The sequence below is a fragment of the Impatiens glandulifera genome, chromosome 1, assembly GCF_907164915.1.
Source record: "Impatiens glandulifera chromosome 1, dImpGla2.1, whole genome shotgun sequence".
In the NCBI taxonomy this organism is placed as follows: domain Eukaryota; kingdom Viridiplantae; phylum Streptophyta; class Magnoliopsida; order Ericales; family Balsaminaceae; genus Impatiens; species Impatiens glandulifera.
Genome location: NC_061862.1, coordinates 111,826,010 through 111,834,159, shown reverse-complemented (window position 1 = coordinate 111,834,159; position 8,150 = coordinate 111,826,010). Strand labels below are relative to the sequence as shown.

The window sequence follows — 8,150 nt, the reverse complement described above, 5'->3', positions numbered from 1 at the left end:
AGAAGACACCTCTAGAAGTCACGAAGGTTCTAGAGAGGTTTCAAGACGTAATGCCCGCTGAGCTGCCAAAGAAACTCCCTCCGAAGAGAGAGGTGGACCACAAAATAGAGTTAGCCGAAGGTACTAAACCACCAGCAGCGGTCCCTTATCGCATGGCACCCCCCGAATTGGAGGAGCTGAGGAAGCAATTAAAGGAGCTGTTGGACGCGGGATATATCAAGCCGTCCAAAGCACCTTATGGAGCACCAGTACTTTTCCAAAAGAAGCAAGATGGGTCGCTTCGAATGTGCATTGATTACCGAGCTCTCAACAAGTTGACGATAAAGAACAAGTACCCTATCCCGTTGATTGCTGACTTGTTCGACCAACTTGGTGATGCGAAGTGGTTTACAAAATTGGATCTACGGTCGGGGTACTACCAAGTAAGAATAGCGGAAGGAGACGAGCCCAAAACCGCATGTGTTACGAGGTATGGATCTTTTGAGTTCTTAGTTATGCCTTTTGGTTTGACGAATGCTCCTGCTACATTCTGTACCTTGATGAATCGAGTCTTCCAACCTTTCCTGGACAAGTTTGTTGTGGTGTACCTAGACGATATTGTCATATATAGCAGAACATTGGAGGATCATCTACAACACCTACAACAAGTTTTTCAGGTATTAAGGGAAAATGAGTTGTTCGTCAAGAAAGAGAAGTGCGAATTCGCAAGGTCAGAAGTGATGTTCTTGGGGCATATTGTGGGAAGGGGTCAACTCCGGATGGACAAGGCCAAGGTGCGAGCCATTGAAGAGTGGAATCCACCGAGGAAGGTTACTGAGCTGCGATCTTTCCTCGGCCTTATCAATTACTATCGGAAGTTTATAAAGGGGTATTCATCGATCGCATCCCCATTAACGGACCTATTAAAAAAGAATAAGTCGTGGAATTGGGATACGAGATGCAACGAGGCCTTTGAGAAGCTGAAACAGGCAGTGATGGAGGAACCCGTGTTGGTACTACCAAACCACACCATGGCTTACGAAATCCACACAGATGCCTCAGATTTCGCCCTTGGTGGAGTGTTGATGCAAGAGGGACACCCCGTCGCCTATGAGAGTCGCAAGCTCAATGAGGCGGAACGTCGGTACACCGTCCAAGAAAAGGAGATGACTGCGGTTGTCCATTGCTTGCGAACATGGAGACACTACTTGTTGGGGGCTAAGTTTGTCGTGAAGACCGACAATGTGGCAACAAGTTATTTCCTCACTCAAAAGAAGTTAACTCCAAAACAAGCAAGGTGGCAAGCTTTTCTCGCAGAGTTCGACTTCATTATGGAGTATAAACCGGGAAAAGCCAACTTGGTAGCAGACGCCCTGAGTAGGAAGGCGGAGTTAGCCGCAATCACAAGTGCGAATTTTCCTTTAGTAGATCAAATCAAGGAAGGAATTGAGCACGACCCACAAGCCAAGAGTTTAAAAGAATTGGCAGAGAAAGGGAAGACTCGCCAATTTTGGATAAGAGATGGAATACTCATTACCAAAGGAGATAGAATCTATGTACCAAGGTGGGAAGGATTAAGGAAAGCCATTCTAAAGGAGTGTCACGACTCAAGATGGGCTGGACATCCAGGAACACATCGTACATTGGCGCTAGTAGAACGTGGGTATTATTGGCCTCAGATGAGAGACGACATTGAAGTCTATGTTAAGACGTGTCTTGTGTGTCAACAAGATAAGGTGGATCAACACAAGACTGCGGGATTGCTAGAGCCATTGCCAACCCCGGAGAGACCTTGGGAAAGCATTTCCATGGACTTCATCACTTGCCTACCCAAGTCTGATGGGTGTAGCAACATAATGGTTGTGGTGGATCGATTTAGCAAATACGGAGTGTTCATCCCCATGACGACAAAGTTCACGGCTGAAGATGCAGCTCGATCATTTTTCAAGTATGTGATGAAATATTGGGGCATTCCAAAATCCATTGTGAGCGACCGAGATACTCGCTTCACTGGAAGGTTTTGGATGGAGTTGTTCAAGCTTATGGGATCCGAACTCAACTTCTCAACTAGCTTTCACCCGCAAACTGACGGACAAACAGAAAGGGTGAACGCCTTACTTGAGTTGTTCTTAAGGCACTACGTGAGCGCCAACCAAAAAGACTGGACAAAATTGCTTGACATAGCCCAATTTTCATACAATCTGCAAAAAAAGTGAATCAACAGGGGGAAGTCCCTTTGAGATAGCTACAGGTCAACAACCCTTAACTCCACACACTTTGGCGATGGGATACAAAGGCCCAAGTCCTACGGCCTTTAAGTTCGCCAAAGGATGGCATGAGGAAGCTGACATAGTACGAGCCCACCTCGCCAAGGCCGCCAAAAGAATGAAGAAATGGGCGGACAAGAAGAGAAGGCACTTGGAGTTCGAAGAAGGAGACCAAGTGATGGTAAAACTCCTCCTTCATCAAGGGAGACGCTTTTCGCAAGTTCACAAGGGACTGGTGAGGCGGTATGAAGGCCCTTTCATCGTGGAGAAACGGATTGGAAAGCTGGCCTATCGCTTAAAATTACCGACACATCTGGAAATGCATCCCGTATTCCACGTAAGTTTACTAAAACCTTATCATGAAGATAAAGAAGATCCAAGTAGAGGTGAATCAAAACGAGCTCCCACGGCAATCACTACCGTACCCGAAAAAGAAGCCGAAGAGATATTGGCACATCGGGTCATACCGAGGAGGGGTACCCACCCAAGTTATGTCGAATACTTTGTGAAGTGGAAGGGACTACCGGAAAGTGAAGCCAGTTGGGAACACGAATTAGTACTATGGAACTTCAAAGACGTCATTCATAGCTATAAGGAGGACGCGACGAGGACGTCGCCAGATTGAGTGGGGGAGAATGTCATGGGCCCCTTGACCAGCTAACCCAAGAGGCTTAATCACCCATGAAGGCCCAAACCAAAGAACATTCTAGAAAGCTAGAATGCCTTGTGAGTCATTTAATGTGGTGGTGGTTATTAGGGTGGTAGTTGGATAGTAACTCATTATTGTGGTGGTTGGCTAGTACACCACTAATGAGGTAGTTGGGTAATTAATGTAGTAGTTGAGATTAACACTATAAATACCTTTGAGGTATACCTTTGTAAAGCATCAAGTATTTTATCAATATAATTACTTTCTCTCTCTAAAAGTTCTTGTGTTTATTCAAGTGTTGCATTGAGAAAGGCTGACTAGTTATTGATCTTACGAAGATAATAACTAGTGCCGCACGGTTCGTTGGAGAAAAGACCAAGTCCGTGACATTGTGCACGACCATGTAAGCGGATCGTAACAAGGGGTACACGACGATCTGCAGGAACTTCCTTGAAATCCAGAATCTCTTCAACCTGAGAAAGCCAATCAATAAACTCTTCCGGTGATAGACTACCATCGAACTTAGGGATGTCCACCCTGAAAGCCTGCTCCCAGCGATGATTGGGGCGTTCAGGGGATCGATTCCGAAGACCACCGAGAGGGTTTTCATCTGTCATCGTAACATCATCTTCAGGGTGGTGCATGTGCATAGATGCATCCATCCGTTGCGTCAACCATTCAACCTGCCGCCTCAAATCGTCGTTATCACGGCGAAACTCAGCGTTTTCACGTCGCAACTCAGCAAGGTCACCATCATCAGCACCAGGGGTAGGGTTGCGCGGCTGTCTTCGGGGCGGCATACCTCAGGGTCGACTGGAAACTGATACCAACTGATGCAGCGTGCGTGGCTAGGATGAACCTTTATCAAGATTCGTTGATTCTTACGAATACCGAAAGTCGATAGATATTGAGGAAACCTCGTTTTCTGATTAATAATCTTCCTTTAACAAAGTGTTTTAAGATTCTTTTGAATACTCAAACCCTAGCTTGCAAAAAAAATAAACAACTTTTAATAAATTGCAAAAAAAAACACCCGAAACTAATAAAAATGCGATTTTGAGCCCCTAAACGTTTCCGCCCGAAAAACACTAGGCAATCGTCGAAATCTGACACTTGCGAGATATTTTCGGATGCTGCAACTTTCGCATAAACGCCTCTTCGACTCGCACCGCATCAGTAAGCTCCCTTCATAAGATTATTTTTATGAGAAGACTCAACCGTATTTCCGTTTCTCACGAACATTACTTTGATAATCTATTCTAGGGAATCCAACCATAACTAATTACGATTTTCATTTGATTTCATCCATTTGCGTTGCTCCTTTAGGATTTTAGATATGGACATCACTATTGCGTGTAAATTGTCGTTATCTGTCCATTCTCGAAATTTTACCGCGGTCGATCAAGAAGGTGAGCTCAGATACCAACTGACATGATTAACAAATTATTTACGTGGAGCAATCGACAAATATGAAGGACCAACATTCATCAAGCTTCATCTTTATAGAGACATTTGTAGCTCCTAATGGTTTCAACTATGTCCAAGTTTATGTTCCCCAATCATTCACCTTTAATTCTACAAATATAATGTGAAATCAAACTCCAAGAAGACATGTTAAGTTTGAAGGATTGTGTCGGGAAGAATTGGTTCTTTGGGAAATTGCAACAAAAAATTTGAGTAACTTCAAAATTTCGAATATTAACTATTTATCTTCTAAAGAATCACAATGTCTAGTTGATATTGATTCACAAAATAATTGTGCTTAAATTGTGTCAGAAGTAACGCCATAATCTCGTTTGCTCTATTATTAGAAAGGATAATACTACACTTCAAAATATGCCTATTACATACATTTTTTTTTTAATTTCAAAATTCTGTCATTGAGGAGTTACAAATTGAGACAAACTCATCAAAAATTCAAGAAGCAACTTTTTTTTAACATTTTCTAACAGTAATTATAACTCTCCAAGTCCAGATGATTTTTCTGATATATTCTATAAAATATAATTGTTGGAGGTAGTTAGTGACATTCAAACAACTATGCATTATATATTTCAAAGTAGGAGTATGCCAAAATGAATAAAATCTATGTTTACCTATTTTATTCTTACGACAAAAATATCTCAACTTTAGACCTATAAATTTGTACTGTAATTGTATTAATTTGGAATGATGGTCGAAAGATTTGAATCTATTAAGGAGACCTAAAGAAATAACTCAGATATGGTTAAAACTTTGGAATATCCTTGCACACATGTATAGTGTAGAAGCTTTTAGTGCATCTTCGAAGTACATTACTAGATAAAATGACAGTGATTGATAGAATGGAAAATCTTTTGTCATGGAAATCACTTATGAGTGGAGGCCATACCGGTGTTCATTTTGTAATACTTTTCAACATGTCAACACGAAATATTCTCAAGTTAAGGAAGAAGAGTAGAGAATACTATAAGGTCAAGAAGAAAAAAGTAGGAAAATAAAACAAAGGAGTCTAACATCAAAGAGCAAAATTTGGAAGAAGAGCATGAAACTTGAAGCTAAGGAGGACTCTGAAAAGGAATAAAGCAATGTGATTGAAGAAAAGATGGTAAAGGGGACTCTGAATAAGAAGAGGATAAATGTTGTAATGAATCAATATTTGAGAAAGAAGAAGGAAATTTATTCTCAAACAAGTCAAGTTGTAGTAGAGGAAACCAGAGAGGAAGATACTCAGACTAATCAAGCTGAAGTAGAGGATACCAAAGTTGATATAGAGGATACCAAGGTTGACGTAGATGATATCAAAGTTGACACTGAAGGAAACAAATGCAAAAGTCCTAAAATTCAAGTAGAGGACAACAAATGTAAGATCATTGAAGTCTTGAAAAAGAACTCTTTCTATCAGATTAGCACGAGTTCGTACAAAGAAATATTACACATTTGGAATAAGCAAGATTCATTATCTTCTTCAATTCAATCTCCTTACATAGCAAGATAAGGGGAAGTGGAAGAAGGCCTTTTGGCGCATAAGGTTTATATGGAAATAAACACCCTGATTGGGCTAGTTATGATATGTTTGTAATCTTTGTTGTTTTTTTTTTCGAATGCTACTAATTGGTTTTATAAGGTCTTTTGATTGTCATCCTTTAATCATAACTAGGATTTGTCTAGCTTTGATTCTTGACCCTCCCTCTTTTGATATTTTTAGTGAAATGGTATTAACCGTTTTAAAAAAAAAACAGTGTACTGTAATGCTATGAAACATAGTATAAAGAATTATATGTTTTATTCTTAAAGAAACAACTATTTGGCATTTGATGGTTAGTGCTAGACTTTTACAATTCATTTATTGGCTAGAACGTTTCTCTTAATTTGGGGCATGTATAAGTTGTTTCCTTCATGTGCACCCTTAATGTACTATTTGAAAAAAAATATATAAAAAAATAAATTAACAAAATATAAAAGAAGACAAATATAAGAATTTAAACTATGTAGTTTTATATTTTTTTCCAAATGATACATAAAGGTGCATGAAAAATAGTTGATCCCTGCTCATTAATTTGATGTTTATTGAAAACAAAGATGAATGGGTCTCTTTTTCCCCGGGGATCTTCACATAAATAGAGGAAACAGTTGTCAAAAATAATAATTAGGTCATTCAGTTGTGGTCTTACTAACAAATGACTAAGTCTTTGGATCGTATTATTTAGTAAATTTATTATTTCTTTTTTTAGTGTTGAATATTGTTAGATTTTTTATATGGGAAATTTGAGGAAATGACCCAATAAGTGGTCAAAATTTGAAAATTAACATAGGGTTGATAATGTTTGCAAAAATTACATTTTGAGCACGTGAAATGTCCTTATTATTCTTCATCGTCACAAACATATTTGTAGTTCGTGACGATTAGAAGTTCATGACGATCTTATAAGTTTGTGACAATTTGATGTAGGTTCGTGACGATCTTGTAAGTTCGTGACGATTTGATATTATATGACTATTCAGATTCAAGCTAAAATAGCGTTTTTGAGTATTAAATAGTAAGCTGTCTTAGCTCAGCTTGTAGAGCGCATGGCTTTTAACCATGTGGTCGTGGGTTCGATTCCCACAAACGGCATGAAAATTTCTTTGTTATATCCTTTAACTGAGCTAGAAAACAAAACTTTTAGATATCATGTGATATTAGAGCTAATTTTCACTCATACACGGAGTTGCATGATTGAGAGAGACAAAATCGAAACTTCAAAGAGAGAATTGAAGAACAAGGTATACAATTTCATTAGACCAGTCATTCCCTAACTCAATGGGCATTACACTAAATGGTGTATGTTCATAGATAATTTTCTATGATTAATAGAACACTAGAGTCTGGTAGATGATGGAATTCTCAATAGAAAACACGTTAATAGAAATCCAGATAAAGGAGAAAAACAATCTCAAACTGAAAGATTTGAGAGCAGAAATACTATTTATTTCAAGCCCTAAATAGATAAAACTAGTTCGAAGAGTATTTGGGATTCGCTGAATCTTCCAGGAACGGGAAAAGTTCAAAGGACACTAAGACAAATTTAGAAGAACCCTCACGATTACAAACAAGTTAAGGGAATGTAGAGATACATTGAACAATTGTAATCGTGAGGGTTCAATGGTGTAGATTTAAACCATCCATTGAAAACTTCAAGGTATTTAGTTGTCTTTCTTATGCACTTATACATGAGAATAAATTATTAAAGCTTGATTATAAAAGTTTGAAAAGTCTGATGTTGGGCATTAGTGAAGAATAAAAAACTCATACGTTATATGATTCAGTTTAAAAAAAAGTTATATGATTCAGTTTAAAAAAAAAGTAATAATTAGTAAGGATGTGAAGTTTGAGAAACATATTTATAGGTGGGATTGTGACAATAAGTAAAATGGAAAAGATGTTGCTGTTTTATTAGACAATAAAGAGAATGATGAAGTTATTCGATCCTAATCATGAAATTAGCAATCCTAACATTGAAATTATTGAAGACAGTGTTACAAAATATGAAGAATAAAGTGAGCCAATTATGAAAAGTACAAGAAAAATTCTAATTTGGATGCAAGATTATGAACCTGAGTGGAGTTTAAGGATTACAAAACTTATTTTTGCTGAAAGTCACTCAATTGGATTCTTTAAATAGAGAAAATCTATGGATTTTGAGATTGAATCAATTGGAAAAAATAACACTTGGCACTTAAAAAATTACCCTCATATGCAAAAACGATTGGATTTAAATAAGATTATAAGATTA

General features: G+C 38.3%; 1 non-coding gene across 1 annotated transcript; it reads left to right on the top strand.

The window, feature by feature from the left end:
* Nucleotides 1-6,918: 6,918 nt before the first annotated feature.
* On the top strand, nt 6,919-6,991 carry TRNAK-UUU. Its single transcript has one exon. It is a non-coding gene; the product is annotated as a tRNA-Lys (tRNA).
* Nucleotides 6,992-8,150: the final 1,159 nt, after the last annotated feature.